The sequence below is a fragment of the Elephas maximus genome, chromosome 8 (assembly GCF_024166365.1).
Source record: "Elephas maximus indicus isolate mEleMax1 chromosome 8, mEleMax1 primary haplotype, whole genome shotgun sequence".
NCBI classification, from domain to species: domain Eukaryota; kingdom Metazoa; phylum Chordata; class Mammalia; order Proboscidea; family Elephantidae; genus Elephas; species Elephas maximus.
Window position 1 is genome coordinate 127,338,598 of NC_064826.1, and position 26,880 is coordinate 127,365,477.

The window sequence follows — 26,880 nt, forward strand, 5'->3', positions numbered from 1 at the left end:
TAGTGATAGCTTTACTTCCTCCTTACCAATCTGGATACCCTTTATTTCTTTGTCTAGCCTAATTGCCCTGGCTACGACTTCAAGTACGATGTTGAATAAGAGCGGTGATAAAGGGCATCCTTGTCTGGTTCCCGTTCTCAAGGGAAATGCTTTCAGGTTCTCTCCATTTAGAGTGATATTGGCCGTTGGCTTTGCATAGATGCCCTTTATTATGTTGCGGAATTTTCCTTCACTACCTATTTTGGTAAGAGTTTTTATCATAAATGGGTGTTGAACTTTGTCAAATGCCTTTTCTACATCTATTGATAAGATCATGTGGTTTTTATCTTTTGTTTTATTTATGTGATGGATTACATTAATGGTTTTTCTGATATTAAACCAGCCTTGCATACCTGGTATAAATCCCACTTGATCAGGGTGAATTATTTTTTTGATGTGTTGTTGGATTCTATTGGCTAGAATTTTTTTGAGGATTTTTGCATCTATGTTCATGAGGGATATAGGTCTAAAATTTTCTTTTTTTGTAATGTCTTTACCTGGTTTTGGTATCAGGGAGATGGTGGCTTCATAGAATGAGTTGGGTAGTATTCCGTCTTTTACTATGCTTTGAAATACCTTCAGTAGTAGTGGTGTTAGGTCTTCTCTAAAGGTTTGGTAGAACTCTGCAGTGAAGCCGTCTGGGCCAGGACTTTTTTTTGTTGGAAGTTTTTTGATTACCGTTTCAATCTCTTTTTTTTTTAATTTTTATTAAGCTTCAAGTGAACATTTACCATTCCAATCAGTCTGTCACATGTAGGTTTACATACATCTTACTCCCTTCTCCCACTTGCTCTCCCCCTATTGAGTCAGCCCTTACAGTCTCTCGTTTCGTGCCAATTTTGCCATCTTCCCTCTCTCTCTCTCTTCCCATCCCCCCTCCAGTCAAGAGTTGCCAACACACTCTCCCGTGTCCACCTGATTTAATTAGCTCACTCTTCATCAGCATCTCTCTCCCCCCCACTGACCAGTCCTTTTCATGCCTGATGATTTGTCTTCGGGGATGGTTCCTGTCCTGTGCCATCAGGAGTTCTGGGGAGCATTGTGTCTGGGATTCCTCTAGTCGCAATCATACCATTAGGTGTGGTCTTTTAATGAGAATTTGGGGTCTGTATCCCATTGGTCTCCTGCTCCCTCAGGAGTTGTCTGTTGTGCTCCCTGACAGGACAGACATCGATTGTGGCTGGGCACCAACTAGTTCTTCTGGTCTCAGGATAATATCGGTCTCTGGTTCATGTGGCCCTTTCTGTCTCTTGGGTTCTTAGTTGTCTTGTGACCTTGGTGTTCTTCCTTTGCCTTTGCTCCAGGTGGGTTGAGACCAATTAATGTATTTTGGATGGCCGCTTGTTGGCATTTAGGTCCCCAGGCGCCACAATTCAAAGTGGGATGCAGAGTGTTTTCATAATAGAATTGTTTTGCCCGTTGACTTCGAAGTCCCCTCAAACCAAGTTCCCCAGACCCCAGCCCCTGCTCCGCTGACCTTTGAAGCTTTCATTTTATCCCGGAAACCTCTTTACTTTTAATCCAGTCCAATTAGGCTGACCTTCCTTGTTTTGAGTGTTGTCTTTCCCTTCACCCAAAGCAGTTCTTATCTACAGATTGATCAATAAAAACCCTCTCCCTCCCTCCCTCCCTCCCTCCCCCCTTTGTAACCACATGAGTATGTGTTATTCACCGTTTTTTTCTATTTCTCAAGATCTTATAATAGTGGTCTTATACTATATTTGTCCTTTTGCAACTGACTCATTTTGCTCAGCATAATGCCTTCCAGATTCTTCCATGTTATGAAATGTTTCAGAGATTCGTCACTGTTCTTTTTCGCTGCGTAGTATTCCATTGTGTGAATATACCACAATTTATTTACCCATTCGTCCGTTGACGGACATCTTGGTTGCTTCCAGCTTTTTGCTATTGTAAACAGAGCTGCAATAAACATGGGTGTGCATATATCTGTTTGTGTGAAGGCTCTTGTATCTCTAGGGTATATTCCGAGGAGTGGGATTTCTGGGTTGTATGGTAGTTCTATTTCTAACTGTTTAAGATAACGCCAGATGGATTTCCAAAGTGGTTGTACCATTTTACAATCCCACCAGCAGTGTATGAGAGTTCCAATCTCTCCGCAGCCTCTCCAACATTTATTATTTTGTGTTATTTGAATTAATGCCAGTCTGGTTGGTGTGAGATGGAATCTCATCGTAGTTTTAATTTGCATTTCTCTAATGGCTAATGATCGAGAGCATTTTCTCATGTATCTGTTGGCTGCCTGAATATCTTCCTTAGTGAAATGTGTGTTCATATCCTTTGCCCACTTCTTGATTGGGTTGTTTGTCTTTTTGTGGTTGAGTTTTGACAGAATCATGTAGATTTTAGAGATCAGGCGCTGGTCTGAGATGTCATAGCTGAATATTCTTTCCCAGTCTGTAGGTGGTCTTTTTACTCTTTTGGTGAAGTCTTTAGATGAGCATAGGTGTTTGATTTTCAGGAGCTCCCAGTTATCTGGTTTCTCTTCATCATTTTTGGTAATGTTTTGTATTCTGTTTATGCCCTGTATTAGGGCTCCTAGGGTTGTCCCTATTTTTTCTTCCATGATCTTTATCGTTTTAGTCTTTATGTTTGGGTCTTTGATCCACTTGGAGTTAGTTTTTGTGCATGGTGTGAGGTATGGGTCCTGTTTCATTCTTTTGCAGATGGATATCCAGGTATGCCAGCACCATTTGTTAAAAAGACTATTATTTCCCCAATTGACTGACACTGGTCCTTTGTCAAATATCAGCTGCTTATACGTGGATGGATTTATATCTGGATTCTCAATTCTGTTCCATTGGTCTATGTGCCTGTTGTTGTACCAGTACCAGGCTGTTTTGACTACTGTAGCTATATAATAGGTTCTGAAATCAGGTAGGGTGAGGCCTCCCACTTTCTTCTTCTTTTTCAGTAATGTTTTGCTTATCCGGGGGTTCTTTCCTTTCCATATGAAATTAGTGATTTGTTTCTCTATCCCCTTAAAGTATGACATTGGTATTTGGATTGGAAGTGCGTTATATGTATAGATGGCTTTTGGTAGAATAGACATTTTTACTATGTTAAGTCTTCCTATCCATGAGCAGGGTATGTTTTTCCACTTAAGCATGTCCTTTTGAATTTCTTGTAGCAGAGTTTTATAGTTTTCTTTGTATAGGTCTTTTACATCCTTGGTAAGATTTATTCCTAAGTATTTTATCTTCATGGGGGCTACTGTGAATGGTATTGATTTGGTTATTTCCTCTTCGGTGTTCTTTTTGTTGATGTAGAGGAATCCAAGTGATTTTTGGTATGTTTATTTTAGATCCTGAGACTCTGCCAAACTCTTCTATTAGTTTCAGTAGTTTTCTGGAGGATTCCTTAGGGTTTTCCATGTATACGATCATGTCATCTGCAAATAGTGATAGCTTTACTTCCTCCTTACCAATCTGGATACCCTTTATTTCTTTGTCTAGCCTAATTGCCCTGGCTACGACTTCAAGTACGATGTTGAATAAGAGCGGTGATAAAGGGCATCCTTGTCTGGTTCCCGTTCTCAAGGGAAATGCTTTCAGGTTCTCTCCATTTAGAGTGATATTGGCCGTTGGCTTTGCATAGATGCCCTTTATTATGTTGCGGAATTTTCCTTCACTACCTATTTTGGTAAGAGTTTTTATCATAAATGGGTGTTGAACTTTGTCAAATGCCTTTTCTGCATCTATTGATAAGATCATGTGGTTTTTATCTTTTGTTTTATTTATGTGATGGATTACATTAATGGTTTTTCTGATATTAAACCAGCCTTGCATACCTGGTATAAATCCCACTTGATCAGGGTGAATTATTTTTTTGATGTGTTGTTGGATTCTATTGGCTAGAATTTTTTTGAGGATTTTTGCATCTATGTTCATGAGGGATATAGGTCTAAAATTTTCTTTTTTTGTAATGTCTTTACCTGGTTTTGGTATCAGGGAGATGGTGGCTTCATAGAATGAGTTGGGTAGTATTCCGTCTTTTACTATGCTTTGAAATACCTTCAGTAGTAGTGGTGTTAGGTCTTCTCTAAAGGTTTGGTAGAACTCTGCAGTGAAGCCGTCTGGGCCAGGACTTTTTTTTGTTGGAAGTTTTTTGATTACCGTTTCAATCTCTTTTTTTTCAATTTTTATTAAGCTTCAAGTGAACATTTACCATTCCAATCAGTCTGTCACATGTAGGTTTACATACATCTTACTCCCTTCTCCCACTTGCTCTCCCCCTATTGAGTCAGCCCTTACAGTCTCTCGTTTCGTGCCAATTTTGCCATCTTCCCTCTCTCTCTCTCTTCCCATCCCCCCTCCAGTCAAGAGTTGCCAACACACTCTCCCGTGTCCACCTGATTTAATTAGCTCACTCTTCATCAGCATCTCTCTCCCCCCCACTGACCAGTCCTTTTCATGCCTGATGATTTGTCTTCGGGGATGGTTCCTGTCCTGTGCCATCAGGAGTTCTGGGGAGCATTGTGTCTGGGATTCCTCTAGTCGCAATCATACCATTAGGTGTGGTCTTTTAATGAGAATTTGGGGTCTGTATCCCATTGGTCTCCTGCTCCCTCAGGAGTTGTCTGTTGTGCTCCCTGACAGGACAGACATCGATTGTGGCTGGGCACCAACTAGTTCTTCTGGTCTCAGGATAATATCGGTCTCTGGTTCATGTGGCCCTTTCTGTCTCTTGGGTTCTTAGTTGTCTTGTGACCTTGGTGTTCTTCCTTTGCCTTTGCTCCAGGTGGGTTGAGACCAATTAATGTATTTTGGATGGCCGCTTGTTGGCATTTAGGTCCCCAGGCGCCACAATTCAAAGTGGGATGCAGAGTGTTTTCATAATAGAATTGTTTTGCCCGTTGACTTCGAAGTCCCCTCAAACCAAGTTCCCCAGACCCCAGCCCCTGCTCCGCTGACCTTTGAAGCTTTCATTTTATCCCGGAAACCTCTTTACTTTTAATCCAGTCCAATTAGGCTGACCTTCCTTGTTTTGAGTGTTGTCTTTCCCTTCACCCAAAGCAGTTCTTATCTACAGATTGATCAATAAAAACCCTCTCCCTCCCTCCCTCCCCCCTTTGTAACCACATGAGTATGTGTTATTCACCGTTTTTTTCTATTTCTCAAGATCTTATAATAGTGGTCTTATACTATATTTGTCCTTTTGCAACTGACTCATTTTGCTCAGCATAATGCCTTCCAGATTCCTCCATGTTATGAAATGTTTCAGAGATTCGTCACTGTTCTTTATCGCTGCGTAGTATTCCATTGTGTGAATATACCACAATTTATTTACCCATTCGTCCGTTGACGGACATCTTGGTTGCTTCCAGCTTTTTGCTATTGTAAACAGAGCTGCAATAAACATGGGTGTGCATATATCTGTTTGTGTGAAGGCTCTTGTATCTCTAGGGTATATTCCGAGGAGTGGGATTTCTGGGTTGTATGGTAGTTCTATTTCTAACTGTTTAAGATAACGCCAGATGGATTTCCAAAGTGGTTGTACCATTTTACAATCCCACCAGCAGTGTATGAGAGTTCCAATCTCTCCGCAGCCTCTCCAACATTTATTATTTTGTGTTATTTGAATTAATGCCAGTCTGGTTGGTGTGAGATGGAATCTCATCGTAGTTTTAATTTGCATTTCTCTAATGGCTAATGATCGAGAGCATTTTCTCATGTATCTGTTGGCTGCCTGAATATCTTCCTTAGTGAAATGTGTGTTCATATCCTTTGCCCACTTCTTGATTGGGTTGTTTGTCTTTTTGTGGTTGAGTTTTGACAGAATCATGTAGATTTTAGAGATCAGGCGCTGGTCTGAGATGTCATAGCTGAATATTCTTTCCCAGTCTGTAGGTGGTCTTTTTACTCTTTTGGTGAAGTCTTTAGATGAGCATAGGTGTTTGATTTTCAGGAGCTCCCAGTTATCTGGTTTCTCTTCATCATTTTTGGTAATGTTTTGTATTCTGTTTATGCCCTGTATTAGGGCTCCTAGGGTTGTCCCTATTTTTTCTTCCATGATCTTTATCGTTTTAGTCTTTATGTTTGGGTCTTTGATCCACTTGGAGTTAGTTTTTGTGCATGGTGTGAGGTATGGGTCCTGTTTCATTCTTTTGCAGATGGATATCCAGGTATGCCAGCACCATTTGTTAAAAAGACTATTATTTCCCCAATTGACTGACACTGGTCCTTTGTCAAATATCAGCTGCTCATACGTGGATGGATTTATATCTGGGTTCTCAACTCTGTTCCATTGGTCTATGTGCCTGTTGTTGTACCAGTACCAGGCTGTTTTGACTACTGTAGCTGTATAATAGGTTCTGAAATCAGGTAGGGTGAGGCCTCCCACTTTCTTCTTCTTTTTCAGTAATGTTTTGCTTATCCGGGGGTTCTTTCCTTTCCATATGAAATTAGTGATTTGTTTCTCTATCCCCTTAAAATATGACATTGGTATTTGGATTGGAATTACGTTATATGTATAGATGGCTTTTGGTAGAATAGACATTTTTACTATGTTAAGTCTTCCTATCCTTGAGCAGGGTATGTTTTTCCACTTAAGTATGTCCTTTTGAATTTCTTGTAGCAGAGTTTTATAGTTTTCTTTGTATAGGTCTTTTACATCCTTGGTAAGATTTATTCCTAAGTATTTTATCTTCATGGGGGCTACTGTGAATGGTATTGATTTGGTTATTTCCTCTTCGGTGTTCTTTTTGTTGATGTAGAGGAATCCAAGTGATTTTTGGTATGTTTATTTTATATCCTGAGACTCTGCCAAACTCTTCTATTAGTTTCAGTAGTTTTCTGGAGGATTCCTTAGGGTTTTCCATGTATACGATCATGTCATCTGCAAATAGTGATAGCTTTACTTCCTCCTTACCAATCTGGATACCCTTTATTTCTTTGTCTAGCCTAATTGCCCTGGCTAGGACTTCAAGTACGATGTTGAATAAGAGCGGTGATAAAGGGCATCCTTGTCTGGTTCCCGTTCTCAAGGGAAATGCTTTCAGGTTCTCTCCATTTAGAGTGATATTGGCCGTTGGCTTTGCATAGATGCCCTTTATTATGTTGCGGAATTTTCCTTCACTACCTATTTTGGTAAGAGTTTTTATCATAAATGGGTGTTGAACTTTGTCAAATGCCTTTTCTGCATCTATTGATAAGATCATGTGGTTTTTATCTTTTGTTTTATTTATGTGATGGATTACATTAATGGTTTTTCTGATATTAAACCAGCCTTGCATACCTGGTATAAATCCCACTTGATCAGGGTGAATTATTTTTTTGATGTGTTGTTGGATTCTATTGGCTAGAATTTTTTTGAGGATTTTTGCATCTATGTTCATGAGGGATATAGGTCTAAAATTTTCTTTTTTTGTAATGTCTTTACCTGGTTTTGGTATCAGGGAGATGGTGGCTTCATAGAATGAGTTGGGTAGTATTCCGTCTTTTACTATGCTTTGAAATACCTTCAGTAGTAGTGGTGTTAGGTCTTCTCTAAAGGTTTGGTAGAACTCTGCAGTGAAGCCGTCTGGGCCAGGACTTTTTTTTGTTGGAAGTTTTTTGATTACCGTTTCAATCTCTTTTTTTTTTTTTTTTAAATTTTTATTAAGCTTCAAGTGAACATTTACCATTCCAATCAGTCTGTCACATGTAGGTTTACATACATCTTACTCCCTTCTCCCACTTGCTCTCCCCCTATTGAGTCAGCCCTTACAGTCTCTCGTTTCGTGCCAATTTTGCCATCTTCCCTCTCTCTCTCTCTTCCCATCCCCCCTCCAGTCAAGAGTTGCCAACACACTCTCCCGTGTCCACCTGATTTAATTAGCTCACTCTTCATCAGCATCTCTCTCCCCCCCACTGACCAGTCCTTTTCATGCCTGATGATTTGTCTTCGGGGATGGTTCCTGTCCTGTGCCATCAGGAGTTCTGGGGAGCATTGTGTCTGGGATTCCTCTAGTCGCAATCATACCATTAGGTGTGGTCTTTTAATGAGAATTTGGGGTCTGTATCCCATTGGTCTCCTGCTCCCTCAGGAGTTGTCTGTTGTGCTCCCTGACAGGACAGACATCGATTGTGGCTGGGCACCAACTAGTTCTTCTGGTCTCAGGATAATATCGGTCTCTGGTTCATGTGGCCCTTTCTGTCTCTTGGGTTCTTAGTTGTCTTGTGACCTTGGTGTTCTTCCTTTGCCTTTGCTCCAGGTGGGTTGAGACCAATTAATGTATTTTGGATGGCCGCTTGTTGGCATTTAGGTCCCCAGGCGCCACAATTCAAAGTGGGATGCAGAGTGTTTTCATAATAGAATTGTTTTGCCCGTTGACTTCGAAGTCCCCTCAAACCAAGTTCCCCAGACCCCAGCCCCTGCTCCGCTGACCTTTGAAGCTTTCATTTTATCCCGGAAACCTCTTTACTTTTAATCCAGTCCAATTAGGCTGACCTTCCTTGTTTTGAGTGTTGTCTTTCCCTTCACCCAAAGCAGTTCTTATCTACAGATTGATCAATAAAAACCCTCTCCCTCCCTCCCTTCCTCCCTCCCCCCTTTGTAACCACATGAGTATGTGTTATTCACCGTTTTTTTCTATTTCTCAAGATCTTATAATAGTGGTCTTATACTATATTTGTCCTTTTGCAACTGACTCATTTTGCTCAGCATAATGCCTTCCAGATTCCTCCATGTTATGAAATGTTTCAGAGATTCGTCACTGTTCTTTATCGCTGCGTAGTATTCCATTGTGTGAATATACCACAATTTATTTACCCATTCGTCCGTTGACGGACATCTTGGTTGCTTCCAGCTTTTTGCTATTGTAAACAGAGCTGCAATAAACATGGGTGTGCATATATCTGTTTGTGTGAAGGCTCTTGTATCTCTAGGGTATATTCCGAGGAGTGGGATTTCTGGGTTGTATGGTAGTTCTATTTCTAACTGTTTAAGATAACGCCAGATGGATTTCCAAAGTGGTTGTACCATTTTACAATCCCACCAGCAGTGTATGAGAGTTCCAATCTCTCCGCAGCCTCTCCAACATTTATTATTTTGTGTTATTTGAATTAATGCCAGTCTGGTTGGTGTGAGATGGAATCTCATCGTAGTTTTAATTTGCATTTCTCTAATGCCTAATGATCGAGAGCATTTTCTCATGTATCTGTTGGCTGCCTGAATATCTTCCTTAGTGAAATGTGTGTTCATATCCTTTGCCCACTTCTTGATTGGGTTGTTTGTCTTTTTGTGGTTGAGTTTTGACAGAATCATGTAGATTTTAGAGATCAGGCGCTGGTCTGAGATGTCATAGCTGAATATTCTTTCCCAGTCTGTAGGTGGTCTTTTTACTCTTTTGGTGAAGTCTTTAGATGAGCATAGGTGTTTGATTTTCAGGAGCTCCCAGTTATCTGGTTTCTCTTCATCATTTTTGGTAATGTTTTGTATTCTGTTTATGCCCTGTATTAGGGCTCCTAGGGTTGTCCCTATTTTTTCTTCCATGATCTTTATCGTTTTAGTCTTTATGTTTGGGTCTTTGATCCACTTGGAGTTAGTTTTTGTGCATGGTGTGAGGTATGGGTCCTGTTTCATTCTTTTGCAGATGGATATCCAGGTATGCCAGCACCATTTGTTAAAAAGACTATTATTTCCCCAATTGACTGACACTGGTCCTTTGTCAAATATCAGCTGCTCATACGTGGATGGATTTATATCTGGGTTCTCAACTCTGTTCCATTGGTCTATGTGCCTGTTGTTGTACCAGTACCAGGCTGTTTTGACTACTGTAGCTGTATAATAGGTTCTGAAATCAGGTAGGGTGAGGCCTCCCACTTTCTTCTTCTTTTTCAGTAATGTTTTGCTTATCCGGGGGTTCTTTCCTTTCCATATGAAATTAGTGATTTGTTTCTCTATCCCCTTAAAATATGACATTGGTATTTGGATTGGAAGTGCGTTGTATGTATAAATGGCTTTTGGTAGAATAGACATTTTTACTATGTTAAGTCTTCCTATCCTTGAGCAGGGTATGTTTTTCCACTTAAGTATGTCCTTTTGAATTTCTTGTAGCAGAGTTTTATAGTTTTCTTTGTATAGGTCTTTTACATCCTTGGTAAGATTTATTCCTAAGTATTTTATCTTCATGGGGGCTACTGTGAATGGTATTGATTTGGTTATTTCCTCTTCGGTGTTCTTTTTGTTGATGTAGAGGAATCCAAGTGATTTTTGGTATGTTTATTTTATATCCTGAGACTCTGCCAAACTCTTCTATTAGTTTCAGTAGTTTTCTGGAGGATTCCTTAGGGTTTTCCATGTATACGATCATGTCATCTGCAAATAGTGATAGCTTTACTTCCTCCTTACCAATCTGGATACCCTTTATTTCTTTGTCTAGCCTAATTGCCCTGGCTAGGACTTCAAGTACGATGTTGAATAAGAGCGGTGATAAAGGGCATCCTTGTCTGGTTCCCGTTCTCAAGGGAAATGCTTTCAGGTTCTCTCCATTTAGAGTGATATTGGCCGTTGGCTTTGCATAGATGCCCTTTATTATGTTGCGGAATTTTCCTTCACTACCTATTTTGGTAAGAGTTTTTATCATAAATGGGTGTTGAACTTTGTCAAATGCCTTTTCTACATCTATTGATAAGATCATGTGGTTTTTATCTTTTGTTTTATTTATGTGATGGATTACATTAATGGTTTTTCTGATATTAAACCAGCCTTGCATACCTGGTATAAATCCCACTTGATCAGGGTGAATTATTTTTTTGATGTGTTGTTGGATTCTATTGGCTAGAATTTTTTTGAGGATTTTTGCATCTATGTTCATGAGGGATATAGGTCTAAAATTTTCTTTTTTTGTAATGTCTTTACCTGGTTTTGGTATCAGGGAGATGGTGGCTTCATAGAATGAGTTGGGTAGTATTCCGTCTTTTACTATGCTTTGAAATACCTTCAGTAGTAGTGGTGTTAGGTCTTCTCTAAAGGTTTGGTAGAACTCTGCAGTGAAGCCGTCTGGGCCAGGACTTTTTTTTGTTGGAAGTTTTTTGATTACCGTTTCAATCTCTTTTTTTTTTAATTTTTATTAAGCTTCAAGTGAACATTTACCATTCCAATCAGTCTGTCACATGTAGGTTTACATACATCTTACTCCCTTCTCCCACTTGCTCTCCCCCTATTGAGTCAGCCCTTACAGTCTCTCGTTTCGTGCCAATTTTGCCATCTTCCCTCTCTCTCTCTCTTCCCATCCCCCCTCCAGTCAAGAGTTGCCAACACACTCTCCCGTGTCCACCTGATTTAATTAGCTCACTCTTCATCAGCATCTCTCTCCCCCCCACTGACCAGTCCTTTTCATGCCTGATGATTTGTCTTCGGGGATGGTTCCTGTCCTGTGCCATCAGGAGTTCTGGGGAGCATTGTGTCTGGGATTCCTCTAGTCGCAATCATACCATTAGGTGTGGTCTTTTAATGAGAATTTGGGGTCTGTATCCCATTGGTCTCCTGCTCCCTCAGGAGTTGTCTGTTGTGCTCCCTGACAGGACAGACATCGATTGTGGCTGGGCACCAACTAGTTCTTCTGGTCTCAGGATAATATCGGTCTCTGGTTCATGTGGCCCTTTCTGTCTCTTCGGTTCTTAGTTGTCTTGTGACCTTGGTGTTCTTCCTTTGCCTTTGCTCCAGGTGGGTTGAGACCAATTAATGTATTTTGGATGGCCGCTTGTTGGCATTTAGGTCCCCAGGCGCCACAATTCAAAGTGGGATGCAGAGTGTTTTCATAATAGAATTGTTTTGCCCGTTGACTTCGAAGTCCCCTCAAACCAAGTTCCCCAGACCCCAGCCCCTGCTCCGCTGACCTTTGAAGCTTTCATTTTATCCCGGAAACCTCTTTACTTTTAATCCAGTCCAATTAGGCTGACCTTCCTTGTTTTGAGTGTTGTCTTTCCCTTCACCCAAAGCAGTTCTTATCTACAGATTGATCAATAAAAACCCTCTCCCTCCCTCCCTCCCCCCTTTGTAACCACATGAGTATGTGTTATTCACCGTTTTTTTCTATTTCTCAAGATCTTATAATAGTGGTCTTATACTATATTTGTCCTTTTGCAACTGACTCATTTTGCTCAGCATAATGCCTTCCAGATTCCTCCATGTTATGAAATGTTTCAGAGATTCGTCACTGTTCTTTATCGCTGCGTAGTATTCCATTGTGTGAATATACCACAATTTATTTACCCATTCGTCCGTTGACGGACATCTTGGTTGCTTCCAGCTTTTTGCTATTGTAAACAGAGCTGCAATAAACATGGGTGTGCATATATCTGTTTGTGTGAAGGCTCTTGTATCTCTAGGGTATATTCCGAGGAGTGGGATTTCTGGGTTGTATGGTAGTTCTATTTCTAACTGTTTAAGATAACGCCAGATGGATTTCCAAAGTGGTTGTACCATTTTACAATCCCACCAGCAGTGTATGAGAGTTCCAATCTCTCCGCAGCCTCTCCAACATTTATTATTTTGTGTTATTTGAATTAATGCCAGTCTGGTTGGTGTGAGATGGAATCTCATCGTAGTTTTAATTTGCATTTCTCTAATGGCTAATGATCGAGAGCATTTTCTCATGTATCTGTTGGCTGCCTGAATATCTTCCTTAGTGAAATGTGTGTTCATATCCTTTGCCCACTTCTTGATTGGGTTGTTTGTCTTTTTGTGGTTGAGTTTTGACAGAATCATGTAGATTTTAGAGATCAGGCGCTGGTCTGAGATGTCATAGCTGAATATTCTTTCCCAGTCTGTAGGTGGTCTTTTTACTCTTTTGGTGAAGTCTTTAGATGAGCATAGGTGTTTGATTTTCAGGAGCTCCCAGTTATCTGGTTTCTCTTCATCATTTTTGGTAATGTTTTGTATTCTGTTTATGCCCTGTATTAGGGCTCCTAGGGTTGTCCCTATTTTTTCTTCCATGATCTTTATCGTTTTAGTCTTTATGTTTGGGTCTTTGATCCACTTGGAGTTAGTTTTTGTGCATGGTGTGAGGTATGGGTCCTGTTTCATTCTTTTGCAGATGGATATCCAGGTATGCCAGCACCATTTGTTAAAAAGACTATTATTTCCCCAATTGACTGACACTGGTCCTTTGTCAAATATCAGCTGCTCATACGTGGATGGATTTATATCTGGGTTCTCAACTCTGTTCCATTGGTCTATGTGCCTGTTGTTGTACCAGTACCAGGCTGTTTTGACTACTGTAGCTGTATAATAGGTTCTGAAATCAGGTAGGGTGAGGCCTCCCACTTTCTTCTTCTTTTTCAGTAATGTTTTGCTTATCCGGGGGTTCTTTCCTTTCCATATGAAATTAGTGATTTGTTTCTCTATCCCCTTAAAATATGACATTGGTATTTGGATTGGAATTGCGTTATATGTATAGATGGCTTTTGGTAGAATAGACATTTTTACTATGTTAAGTCTTCCTATCCTTGAGCAGGGTATGTTTTTCCACTTAAGTATGTCCTTTTGAATTTCTTGTAGCAGAGTTTTATAGTTTTCTTTGTATAGGTCTTTTACATCCTTGGTAAGATTTATTCCTAAGTATTTTATCTTCATGGGGGCTACTGTGAATGGTATTGATTTGGTTATTTCCTCTTCGGTGTTCTTTTTGTTGATGTAGAGGAATCCAAGTGATTTTTGGTATGTTTATTTTATATCCTGAGACTCTGCCAAACTCTTCTATTAGTTTCAGTAGTTTTCTGGAGGATTCCTTAGGGTTTTCCATGTATACGATCATGTCATCTGCAAATAGTGATAGCTTTACTTCCTCCTTACCAATCTGGATACCCTTTATTTCTTTGTCTAGCCTAATTGCCCTGGCTACGACTTCAAGTACGATGTTGAATAAGAGCGGTGATAAAGGGCATCCTTGTCTGGTTCCCGTTCTCAAGGGAAATGCTTTCAGGTTCTCTCCATTTAGAGTGATATTGGCCGTTGGCTTTGCATAGATGCCCTTTATTATGTTGCGGAATTTTCCTTCACTACCTATTTTGGTAAGAGTTTTTATCATAAATGGGTGTTGAACTTTGTCAAATGCCTTTTCTGCATCTATTGATAAGATCATGTGGTTTTTATCTTTTGTTTTATTTATGTGATGGATTACATTAATGGTTTTTCTGATATTAAACCAGCCTTGCATACCTGGTATAAATCCCACTTGATCAGGGTGAATTATTTTTTTGATGTGTTGTTGGATTCTATTGGCTAGAATTTTTTTGAGGATTTTTGCATCTATGTTCATGAGGGATATAGGTCTAAAATTTTCTTTTTTTGTAATGTCTTTACCTGGTTTTGGTATCAGGGAGATGGTGGCTTCATAGAATGAGTTGGGTAGTATTCCGTCTTTTACTATGCTTTGAAATACCTTCAGTAGTAGTGGTGTTAGGTCTTCTCTAAAGGTTTGGTAGAACTCTGCAGTGAAGCCGTCTGGGCCAGGACTTTTTTTTGTTGGAAGTTTTTTGATTACCGTTTCAATCTCTTTTTTTTTTTTTTTTAAATTTTTATTAAGCTTCAAGTGAACATTTACCATTCCAATCAGTCTGTCACATGTAGGTTTACATACATCTTACTCCCTTCTCCCACTTGCTCTCCCCCTATTGAGTCAGCCCTTACAGTCTCTCGTTTCGTGCCAATTTTGCCATCTTCCCTCTCTCTCTCTCTTCCCATCCCCCCTCCAGTCAAGAGTTGCCAACACACTCTCCCGTGTCCACCTGATTTAATTAGCTCACTCTTCATCAGCATCTCTCTCCCCCCCACTGACCAGTCCTTTTCATGCCTGATGATTTGTCTTCGGGGATGGTTCCTGTCCTGTGCCATCAGGAGTTCTGGGGAGCATTGTGTCTGGGATTCCTCTAGTCGCAATCATACCATTAGGTGTGGTCTTTTAATGAGAATTTGGGGTCTGTATCCCATTGGTCTCCTGCTCCCTCAGGAGTTGTCTGTTGTGCTCCCTGACAGGACAGACATCGATTGTGGCTGGGCACCAACTAGTTCTTCTGGTCTCAGGATAATATCGGTCTCTGGTTCATGTGGCCCTTTCTGTCTCTTGGGTTCTTAGTTGTCTTGTGACCTTGGTGTTCTTCCTTTGCCTTTGCTCCAGGTGGGTTGAGACCAATTAATGTATTTTGGATGGCCGCTTGTTGGCATTTAGGTCCCCAGGCGCCACAATTCAAAGTGGGATGCAGAGTGTTTTCATAATAGAATTGTTTTGCCCGTTGACTTCGAAGTCCCCTCAAACCAAGTTCCCCAGACCCCAGCCCCTGCTCCGCTGACCTTTGAAGCTTTCATTTTATCCCGGAAACCTCTTTACTTTTAATCCAGTCCAATTAGGCTGACCTTCCTTGTTTTGAGTGTTGTCTTTCCCTTCACCCAAAGCAGTTCTTATCTACAGATTGATCAATAAAAACCCTCTCCCTCCCTCCCTTCCTCCCTCCCCCCTTTGTAACCACATGAGTATGTGTTATTCACCGTTTTTTTCTATTTCTCAAGATCTTATAATAGTGGTCTTATACTATATTTGTCCTTTTGCAACTGACTCATTTTGCTCAGCATAATGCCTTCCAGATTCCTCCATGTTATGAAATGTTTCAGAGATTCGTCACTGTTCTTTATCGCTGCGTAGTATTCCATTGTGTGAATATACCACAATTTATTTACCCATTCGTCCGTTGACGGACATCTTGGTTGCTTCCAGCTTTTTGCTATTGTAAACAGAGCTGCAATAAACATGGGTGTGCATATATCTGTTTGTGTGAAGGCTCTTGTATCTCTAGGGTATATTCCGAGGAGTGGGATTTCTGGGTTGTATGGTAGTTCTATTTCTAACTGTTTAAGATAACGCCAGATGGATTTCCAAAGTGGTTGTACCATTTTACAATCCCACCAGCAGTGTATGAGAGTTCCAATCTCTCCGCAGCCTCTCCAACATTTATTATTTTGTGTTATTTGAATTAATGCCAGTCTGGTTGGTGTGAGATGGAATCTCATCGTAGTTTTAATTTGCATTTCTCTAATGCCTAATGATCGAGAGCATTTTCTCATGTATCTGTTGGCTGCCTGAATATCTTCCTTAGTGAAATGTGTGTTCATATCCTTTGCCCACTTCTTGATTGGGTTGTTTGTCTTTTTGTGGTTGAGTTTTGACAGAATCATGTAGATTTTAGAGATCAGGCGCTGGTCTGAGATGTCATAGCTGAATATTCTTTCCCAGTCTGTAGGTGGTCTTTTTACTCTTTTGGTGAAGTCTTTAGATGAGCATAGGTGTTTGATTTTCAGGAGCTCCCAGTTATCTGGTTTCTCTTCATCATTTTTGGTAATGTTTTGTATTCTGTTTATGCCCTGTATTAGGGCTCCTAGGGTTGTCCCTATTTTTTCTTCCATGATCTTTATCGTTTTAGTCTTTATGTTTGGGTCTTTGATCCACTTGGAGTTAGTTTTTGTGCATGGTGTGAGGTATGGGTCCTGTTTCATTCTTTTGCAGATGGATATCCAGGTATGCCAGCACCATTTGTTAAAAAGACTATTATTTCCCCAATTGACTGACACTGGTCCTTTGTCAAATATCAGCTGCTCATACGTGGATGGATTTATATCTGGGTTCTCAACTCTGTTCCATTGGTCTATGTGCCTGTTGTTGTACCAGTACCAGGCTGTTTTGACTACTGTAGCTGTATAATAGGTTCTGAAATCAGGTAGGGTGAGGCCTCCCACTTTCTTCTTCTTTTTCAGTAATGTTTTGCTTATCCGGGGGTTCTTTCCTTTCCATATGAAATTAGTGATTTGTTTCTCTATCCCCTTAAAATATGACATTGGTATTTGGATTGGAAGTGCGTTGTATGTATAAATGGCTTTTGGTAGAATAGACATTTTTACTATGTTAAGTCTTCCTATCCTTGAGCAGGGTATGTTTTTCCACTTAAGTATGTCCTTTTGAATTTCTTGTAGCAGAGTTTTATAGTTTTCTTTGTATAGGTCTTTTACATCCTTGGTAAGATTTATTCCTAAGTATTTTATCTTCATGGGGGCTACTGTGAATGGTATTGATTTGGTTATTTCCTCTTCGGTGTTCTTTTTGTTGATGTAGAGGAATCCAAGTGATTTTTGGTATGTTTATTTTATATCCTGAGACTCTGCCAAACTCTTCTATTAGTTTCAGTAGTTTTCTGGAGGATTCCTTAGGGTTTTCCATGTATACGATCATGTCATCTGCAAATAGTGATAGCTTTACTTCCTCCTTACCAATCTGGATACCCTTTATTTCTTTGTCTAGCCTAATTGCCCTGGCTACGACTTCAAGTACGATGTTGAATAAGAGCGGTGATAAAGGGCATCCTTGTCTGGTTCCCGTTCTCAAGGGAAATGCTTTCAGGTTCTCTCCATTTAGAGTGATATTGGCCGTTGGCTTTGCATAGATGCCCTTTATTATGTTGCGGAATTTTCCTTCACTACCTATTTTGGTAAGAGTTTTTATCATAAATGGGTGTTGAACTTTGTCAAATGCCTTTTCTACATCTATTGATAAGATCATGTGGTTTTTATCTTTTGTTTTATTTATGTGATGGATTACATTAATGGTTTTTCTGATATTAAACCAGCCTTGCATACCTGGTATAAATCCCACTTGATCAGGGTGAATTATTTTTTTGATGTGTTGTTGGATTCTATTGGCTAGAATTTTTTTGAGGATTTTTGCATCTATGTTCATGAGGGATATAGGTCTAAAATTTTCTTTTTTTGTAATGTCTTTACCTGGTTTTGGTATCAGGGAGATGGTGGCTTCATAGAATGAGTTGGGTAGTATTCCGTCTTTTACTATGCTTTGAAATACCTTCAGTAGTAGTGGTGTTAGGTCTTCTCTAAAGGTTTGGTAGAACTCTGCAGTGAAGCCGTCTGGGCCAGGACTTTTTTTTGTTGGAAGTTTTTTGATTACCGTTTCAATCTCTTTTTTTTTTAATTTTTATTAAGCTTCAAGTGAACATTTACCATTCCAATCAGTCTGTCACATGTAGGTTTACATACATCTTACTCCCTTCTCCCACTTGCTCTCCCCCTATTGAGTCAGCCCTTACAGTCTCTCGTTTCGTGCCAATTTTGCCATCTTCCCTCTCTCTCTCTCTTCCCATCCCCCCTCCAGTCAAGAGTTGCCAACACACTCTCCCGTGTCCACCTGATTTAATTAGCTCACTCTTCATCAGCATCTCTCTCCCCCCCACTGACCAGTCCTTTTCATGCCTGATGATTTGTCTTCGGGGATGGTTCCTGTCCTGTGCCATCAGGAGTTCTGGGGAGCATTGTGTCTGGGATTCCTCTAGTCGCAATCATACCATTAGGTGTGGTCTTTTAATGAGAATTTGGGGTCTGTATCCCATTGGTCTCCTGCTCCCTCAGGAGTTGTCTGTTGTGCTCCCTGACAGGACAGACATCGATTGTGGCTGGGCACCAACTAGTTCTTCTGGTCTCAGGATAATATCGGTCTCTGGTTCATGTGGCCCTTTCTGTCTCTTCGGTTCTTAGTTGTCTTGTGACCTTGGTGTTCTTCCTTTGCCTTTGCTCCAGGTGGGTTGAGACCAATTAATGTATTTTGGATGGCCGCTTGTTGGCATTTAGGTCCCCAGGCGCCACAATTCAAAGTGGGATGCAGAGTGTTTTCATAATAGAATTGTTTTGCCCGTTGACTTCGAAGTCCCCTCAAACCAAGTTCCCCAGACCCCAGCCCCTGCTCCGCTGACCTTTGAAGCTTTCATTTTATCCCGGAAACCTCTTTACTTTTAATCCAGTCCAATTAGGCTGACCTTCCTTGTTTTGAGTGTTGTCTTTCCCTTCACCCAAAGCAGTTCTTATCTACAGATTGATCAATAAAAACCCTCTCCCTCCCTCCCTCCCTCCCTCCCCCCTTTGTAACCACATGAGTATGTGTTATTCACCGTTTTTTTCTATTTCTCAAGATCTTATAATAGTGGTCTTATACTATATTTGTCCTTTTGCAACTGACTCATTTTGCTCAGCATAATGCCTTCCAGATTCTTCCATGTTATGAAATGTTTCAGAGATTCGTCACTGTTCTTTTTCGCTGCGTAGTATTCCATTGTGTGAATATACCACAATTTATTTACCCATTCGTCCGTTGACGGACATCTTGGTTGCTTCCAGCTTTTTGCTATTGTAAACAGAGCTGCAATAAACATGGGTGTGCATATATCTGTTTGTGTGAAGGCTCTTGTATCTCTAGGGTATATTCCGAGGAGTGGGATTTCTGGGTTGTATGGTAGTTCTATTTCTAACTGTTTAAGATAACGCCAGATGGATTTCCAAAGTGGTTGTACCATTTTACAATCCCACCAGCAGTGTATGAGAGTTCCAATCTCTCCGCAGCCTCTCCAACATTTATTATTTTGTGTTATTTGAATTAATGCCAGTCTGGTTGGTGTGAGATGGAATCTCATCGTAGTTTTAATTTGCATTTCTCTAATGGCTAATGATCGAGAGCATTTTCTCATGTATCTGTTGGCTGCCTGAATATCTTCCTTAGTGAAATGTGTGTTCATATCCTTTGCCCACTTCTTGATTGGGTTGTTTGTCTTTTTGTGGTTGAGTTTTGACAGAATCATGTAGATTTTAGAGATCAGGCGCTGGTCTGAGATGTCATAGCTGAATATTCTTTCCCAGTCTGTAGGTGGTCTTTTTACTCTTTTGGTGAAGTCTTTAGATGAGCATAGGTGTTTGATTTTCAGGAGCTCCCAGTTATCTGGTTTCTCTTCATCATTTTTGGTAATGTTTTGTATTCTGTTTATGCCCTGTATTAGGGCTCCTAGGGTTGTCCCTATTTTTTCTTCCATGATCTTTATCGTTTTAGTCTTTATGTTTGGGTCTTTGATCCACTTGGAGTTAGTTTTTGTGCATGGTGTGAGGTATGGGTCCTGTTTCATTCTTTTGCAGATGGATATCCAGGTATGCCAGCACCATTTGTTAAAAAGACTATTATTTCCCCAATTGACTGACACTGGTCCTTTGTCAAATATCAGCTGCTCATACGTGGATGGATTTATATCTGGGTTCTCAACTCTGTTCCATTGGTCTATGTGCCTGTTGTTGTACCAGTACCAGGCTGTTTTGACTACTGTAGCTGTATAATAGGTTCTGAAATCAGGTAGGGTGAGGCCTCCCACTTTCTTCTTCTTTTTCAGTAATGTTTTGCTTATCCGGGGGTTCTTTCCTTTCCATATGAAATTAGTGATTTGTTTCTCTATCCCCTTAAAATATGACATTGGTATTTGGATTGGAAGTGCGTTGTATGTATAAATGGCTTTTGGTAGAATAGACATTTTTACTATGTTAAGTCTTCCTATCCTTGAGCAGGGTATGTTTTTCCACTTAAGTATGTCCTTTTGAATTTCTTGTAGCAGAGTTTTATAGTTTTCTTTGTATAGGTCTTTTACATCCTTGGTAAGATTTATTCCTAAGTATTTTATCTTCATGGGGGCTACTGTGAATGGTATTGATTTGGTTATTTCCTCTTCGGTGTTCTTTTTGTTGATGTAGAGGAATCCAAGTGATTTTTGGTATGTTTATTTTATATCCTGAGACTCTGCCAAACTCTTCTATTAGTTTCAGTAGTTTTCTGGAGGATTCCTTAGGGTTTTCCATGTATACGATCATGTCATCTGCAAATAGTGATAGCTTTACTTCCTCCTTACCAATCTGGATACCCTTTATTTCTTTGTCTAGCCTAATTGCCCTGGCTACGACTTCAAGTACGATGTTGAATAAGAGCGGTGATAAAGGGCATCCTTGTCTGGTTCCCGTTCTCAAGGGAAATGCTTTCAGGTTCTCTCCATTTAGAGTGATATTGGCCGTTGGCTTTGCATAGATGCCCTTTATTATGTTGCGGAATTTTCCTTCACTACCTATTTTGGTAAGAGTTTTTATCATAAATGGGTGTTGAACTTTGTCAAATGCCTTTTCTACATCTATTGATAAGATCATGTGGTTTTTATCTTTTGTTTTATTTATGTGATGGATTACATTAATGGTTTTTCTGATATTAAACCAGCCTTGCATACCTGGTATAAATCCCACTTGATCAGGGTGAATTATTTTTTTGATGTGTTGTTGGATTCTATTGGCTAGAATTTTTTTGAGGATTTTTGCATCTATGTTCATGAGGGATATAGGTCTAAAATTTTCTTTTTTTGTAATGTCTTTACCTGGTTTTGGTATCAGGGAGATGGTGGCTTCATAGAATGAGTTGGGTAGTATTCCGTCTTTTACTATGCTTTGAAATACCTTCAGTAGTAGTGGTGTTAGGTCTTCTCTAAAGGTTTGGTAGAACTCTGCAGTGAAGCCGTCTGGGCCAGGACTTTTTTTTGTTGGAAGTTTTTTGATTACCGTTTCAATCTCTTTTTTTTTTAATTTTTATTAAGCTTCAAGTGAACATTTACCATTCCAATCAGTCTGTCACATGTAGGTTTACATACATCTTACTCCCTTCTCCCACTTGCTCTCCCCCTATTGAGTCAGCCCTTACAGTCTCTCGTTTCGTGCCAATTTTGCCATCTTCCCTCTCTCTCTCTCTTCCCATCCCCCCTCCAGTCAAGAGTTGCCAACACACTCTCCCGTGTCCACCTGATTTAATTAGCTCACTCTTCATCAGCATCTCTCTCCCCCCCACTGACCAGTCCTTTTCATGCCTGATGATTTGTCTTCGGGGATGGTTCCTGTCCTGTGCCATCAGGAGTTCTGGGGAGCATTGTGTCTGGGATTCCTCTAGTCGCAATCATACCATTAGGTGTGGTCTTTTAATGAGAATTTGGGGTCTGTATCCCATTGGTCTCCTGCTCCCTCAGGAGTTGTCTGTTGTGCTCCCTGACAGGACAGACATCGATTGTGGCTGGGCACCAACTAGTTCTTCTGGTCTCAGGATAATATCGGTCTCTGGTTCATGTGGCCCTTTCTGTCTCTTCGGTTCTTAGTTGTCTTGTGACCTTGGTGTTCTTCCTTTGCCTTTGCTCCAGGTGGGTTGAGACCAATTAATGTATTTTGGATGGCCGCTTGTTGGCATTTAGGTCCCCAGGCGCCACAATTCAAAGTGGGATGCAGAGTGTTTTCATAATAGAATTGTTTTGCCCGTTGACTTCGAAGTCCCCTCAAACCAAGTTCCCCAGACCCCAGCCCCTGCTCCGCTGACCTTTGAAGCTTTCATTTTATCCCGGAAACCTCTTTACTTTTAATCCAGTCCAATTAGGCTGACCTTCCTTGTTTTGAGTGTTGTCTTTCCCTTCACCCAAAGCAGTTCTTATCTACAGATTGATCAATAAAAACCCTCTCCCTCCCTCCCTCCCTCCCTCCCCCCTTTGTAACCACATGAGTATGTGTTATTCACCGTTTTTTTCTATTTCTCAAGATCTTATAATAGTGGTCTTATACTATATTTGTCCTTTTGCAACTGACTCATTTTGCTCAGCATAATGCCTTCCAGATTCTTCCATGTTATGAAATGTTTCAGAGATTCGTCACTGTTCTTTTTCGCTGCGTAGTATTCCATTGTGTGAATATACCACAATTTATTTACCCATTCGTCCGTTGACGGACATCTTGGTTGCTTCCAGCTTTTTGCTATTGTAAACAGAGCTGCAATAAACATGGGTGTGCATATATCTGTTTGTGTGAAGGCTCTTGTATCTCTAGGGTATATTCCGAGGAGTGGGATTTCTGGGTTGTATGGTAGTTCTATTTCTAACTGTTTAAGATAACGCCAGATGGATTTCCAAAGTGGTTGTACCATTTTACAATCCCACCAGCAGTGTATGAGAGTTCCAATCTCTCCGCAGCCTCTCCAACATTTATTATTTTGTGTTATTTGAATTAATGCCAGTCTGGTTGGTGTGAGATGGAATCTCATCGTAGTTTTAATTTGCATTTCTCTAATGGCTAATGATCGAGAGCATTTTCTCATGTATCTGTTGGCTGCCTGAATATCTTCCTTAGTGAAATGTGTGTTCATATCCTTTGCCCACTTCTTGATTGGGTTGTTTGTCTTTTTGTGGTTGAGTTTTGACAGAATCATGTAGATTTTAGAGATCAGGCGCTGGTCTGAGATGTCATAGCTGAATATTCTTTCCCAGTCTGTAGGTGGTCTTTTTACTCTTTTGGTGAAGTCTTTAGATGAGCATAGGTGTTTGATTTTCAGGAGCTCCCAGTTATCTGGTTTCTCTTCATCATTTTTGGTAATGTTTTGTATTCTGTTTATGCCCTGTATTAGGGCTCCTAGGGTTGTCCCTATTTTTTCTTCCATGATCTTTATCGTTTTAGTCTTTATGTTTGGGTCTTTGATCCACTTGGAGTTAGTTTTTGTGCATGGTGTGAGGTATGGGTCCTGTTTCATTCTTTTGCAGATGGATATCCAGGTATGCCAGCACCATTTGTTAAAAAGACTATTATTTCCCCAATTGACTGACACTGGTCCTTTGTCAAATATCAGCTGCTTATACGTGGATGGATTTATATCTGGATTCTCAATTCTGTTCCATTGGTCTATGTGCCTGTTGTTGTACCAGTACCAGGCTGTTTTGACTACTGTAGCTGTATAATAGGTTCTGAAATCAGGTAGGGTGAGGCCTCCCACTTTCTTCTTCTTTTTCAGTAATGTTTTGCTTATCCGGGGGTTCTTTCCTTTCCATATGAAATTAGTGATTTGTTTCTCTATCCCCTTAAAGTATGACATTGGTATTTGGATTGGAAGTGCGTTATATGTATAGATGGCTTTTGGTAGAATAGACATTTTTACTATGTTAAGTCTTCCTATCCATGAGCAGGGTATGTTTTTCCACTTAAGCATGTCCTTTTGAATTTCTTGTAGCAGAGTTTTATAGTTTTCTTTGTATAGGTCTTTTACATCCTTGGTAAGATTTATTCCTAAGTATTTTATCTTCATGGGGGCTACTGTGAATGGTATTGATTTGGTTATTTCCTCTTCGGTGTTCTTTTTGTTGATGTAGAGGAATCCAAGTGATTTTTGGTATGTTTATTTTATATCCTGAGACTCTGCCAAACTCTTCTATTAGTTTCAGTAGTTTTCTGGAGGATTCCTTAGGGTTTTCCATGTATACGATCATGTCATCTGCAAATAGTGATAGCTTTACTTCCTCCTTACCAATCTGGATACCCTTTATTTCTTTGTCTAGCCTAATTGCCCTGGCTACGACTTCAAGTACGATGTTGAATAAGAGCGGTGATAAAGGGCATCCTTGTCTGGTTCCCGTTCTCAAGGGAAATGCTTTCAGGTTCTCTCCATTTAGAGTGATATTGGCCGTTGGCTTTGCATAGATGCCCTTTATTATGTTGCGGAATTTTCCTTCACTACCTATTTTGGTAAGAGTTTTTATCATAAATGGGTGTTGAACTTTGTCAAATGCCTTTTCTGCATCTATTGATAAGATCATGTGGTTTTTATCTTTTGTTTTATTTATGTGATGGATTACATTAATGGTTTTTCTGATATTAAACCAGCCTTGCATACCTGGTATAAATCCCACTTGATCAGGGTGAATTATTTTTTTGATGTGTTGTTGGATTCTATTGGCTAGAATTTTTTTGAGGATTTTTGCATCTATGTTCATGAGGGATATAGGTCTAAAATTTTCTTTTTTTGTAATGTCTTTACCTGGTTTTGGTATCAGGGAGATGGTGGCTTCATAGAATGAGTTGGGTAGTATTCCGTCTTTTACTATGCTTTGAAATACCTTCAGTAGTAGTGGTGTTAGGTCTTCTCTAAAGGTTTGGTAGAACTCTGCAGTGAAGCCGTCTGGGCCAGGACTTTTTTTTGTTGGAAGTTTTTTGATTACCGTTTCAATCTCTTTTTTTTCAATTTTTATTAAGCTTCAAGTGAACATTTACCATTCCAATCAGTCTGTCACATGTAGGTTTACATACATCTTACTCCCTTCTCCCACTTGCTCTCCCCCTATTGAGTCAGCCCTTACAGTCTCTCGTTTCGTGCCAATTTTGCCATCTTCCCTCTCTCTCTCTCTTCCCATCCCCCCTCCAGTCAAGAGTTGCCAACACACTCTCCCGTGTCCACCTGATTTAATTAGCTCACTCTTCATCAGCATCTCTCTCCCCCCCACTGACCAGTCCTTTTCATGCCTGATGATTTGTCTTCGGGGATGGTTCCTGTCCTGTGCCATCAGGAGTTCTGGGGAGCATTGTGTCTGGGATTCCTCTAGTCGCAATCATACCATTAGGTGTGGTCTTTTAATGAGAATTTGGGGTCTGTATCCCATTGGTCTCCTGCTCCCTCAGGAGTTGTCTGTTGTGCTCCCTGACAGGACAGACATCGATTGTGGCTGGGCACCAACTAGTTCTTCTGGTCTCAGGATAATATCGGTCTCTGGTTCATGTGGCCCTTTCTGTCTCTTCGGTTCTTAGTTGTCTTGTGACCTTGGTGTTCTTCCTTTGCCTTTGCTCCAGGTGGGTTGAGACCAATTAATGTATTTTGGATGGCTGCTTGTTGGCATTTAGGTCCCCAGGCGCCACAATTCAAAGTGGGATGCAGAGTGTTTTCATAATAGAATTGTTTTGCCCGTTGACTTCGAAGTCCCCTCAAACCAAGTTCCCCAGACCCCAGCCCCTGCTCCGCTGACCTTTGAAGCTTTCATTTTATCCCGGAAACCTCTTTACTTTTAATCCAGTCCAATTAGGCTGACCTTCCTTGTTTTGAGTGTTGTCTTTCCCTTCACCCAAAGCAGTTCTTATCTACAGATTGATCAATAAAAACCCTCTCCCTCCCTCCCTCCCCCCTTTGTAACCACATGAGTATGTGTTATTCACCGTTTTTTTCTATTTCTCAAGATCTTATAATAGTGGTCTTATACTATATTTGTCCTTTTGCAACTGACTCATTTTGCTCAGCATAATGCCTTCCAGATTCCTCCATGTTATGAAATGTTTCAGAGATTCGTCACTGTTCTTTATCGCTGCGTAGTATTCCATTGTGTGAATATACCACAATTTATTTACCCATTCGTCCGTTGACGGACATCTTGGTTGCTTCCAGCTTTTTGCTATTGTAAACAGAGCTGCAATAAACATGGGTGTGCATATATCTGTTTGTGTGAAGGCTCTTGTATCTCTAGGGTATATTCCGAGGAGTGGGATTTCTGGGTTGTATGGTAGTTCTATTTCTAACTGTTTAAGATAACGCCAGATGGATTTCCAAAGTGGTTGTACCATTTTACAATCCCACCAGCAGTGTATGAGAGTTCCAATCTCTCCGCAGCCTCTCCAACATTTATTATTTTGTGTTATTTGAATTAATGCCAGTCTGGTTGGTGTGAGATGGAATCTCATCGTAGTTTTAATTTGCATTTCTCTAATGGCTAATGATCGAGAGCATTTTCTCATGTATCTGTTGGCTGCCTGAATATCTTCCTTAGTGAAATGTGTGTTCATATCCTTTGCCCACTTCTTGATTGGGTTGTTTGTCTTTTTGTGGTTGAGTTTTGACAGAATCATGTAGATTTTAGAGATCAGGCGCTGGTCTGAGATGTCATAGCTGAATATTCTTTCCCAGTCTGTAGGTGGTCTTTTTACTCTTTTGGTGAAGTCTTTAGATGAGCATAGGTGTTTGATTTTCAGGAGCTCCCAGTTATCTGGTTTCTCTTCATCATTTTTGGTAATGTTTTGTATTCTGTTTATGCCCTGTATTAGGGCTCCTAGGGTTGTCCCTATTTTTTCTTCCATGATCTTTATCGTTTTAGTCTTTATGTTTGGGTCTTTGATCCACTTGGAGTTAGTTTTTGTGCATGGTGTGAGGTATGGGTCCTG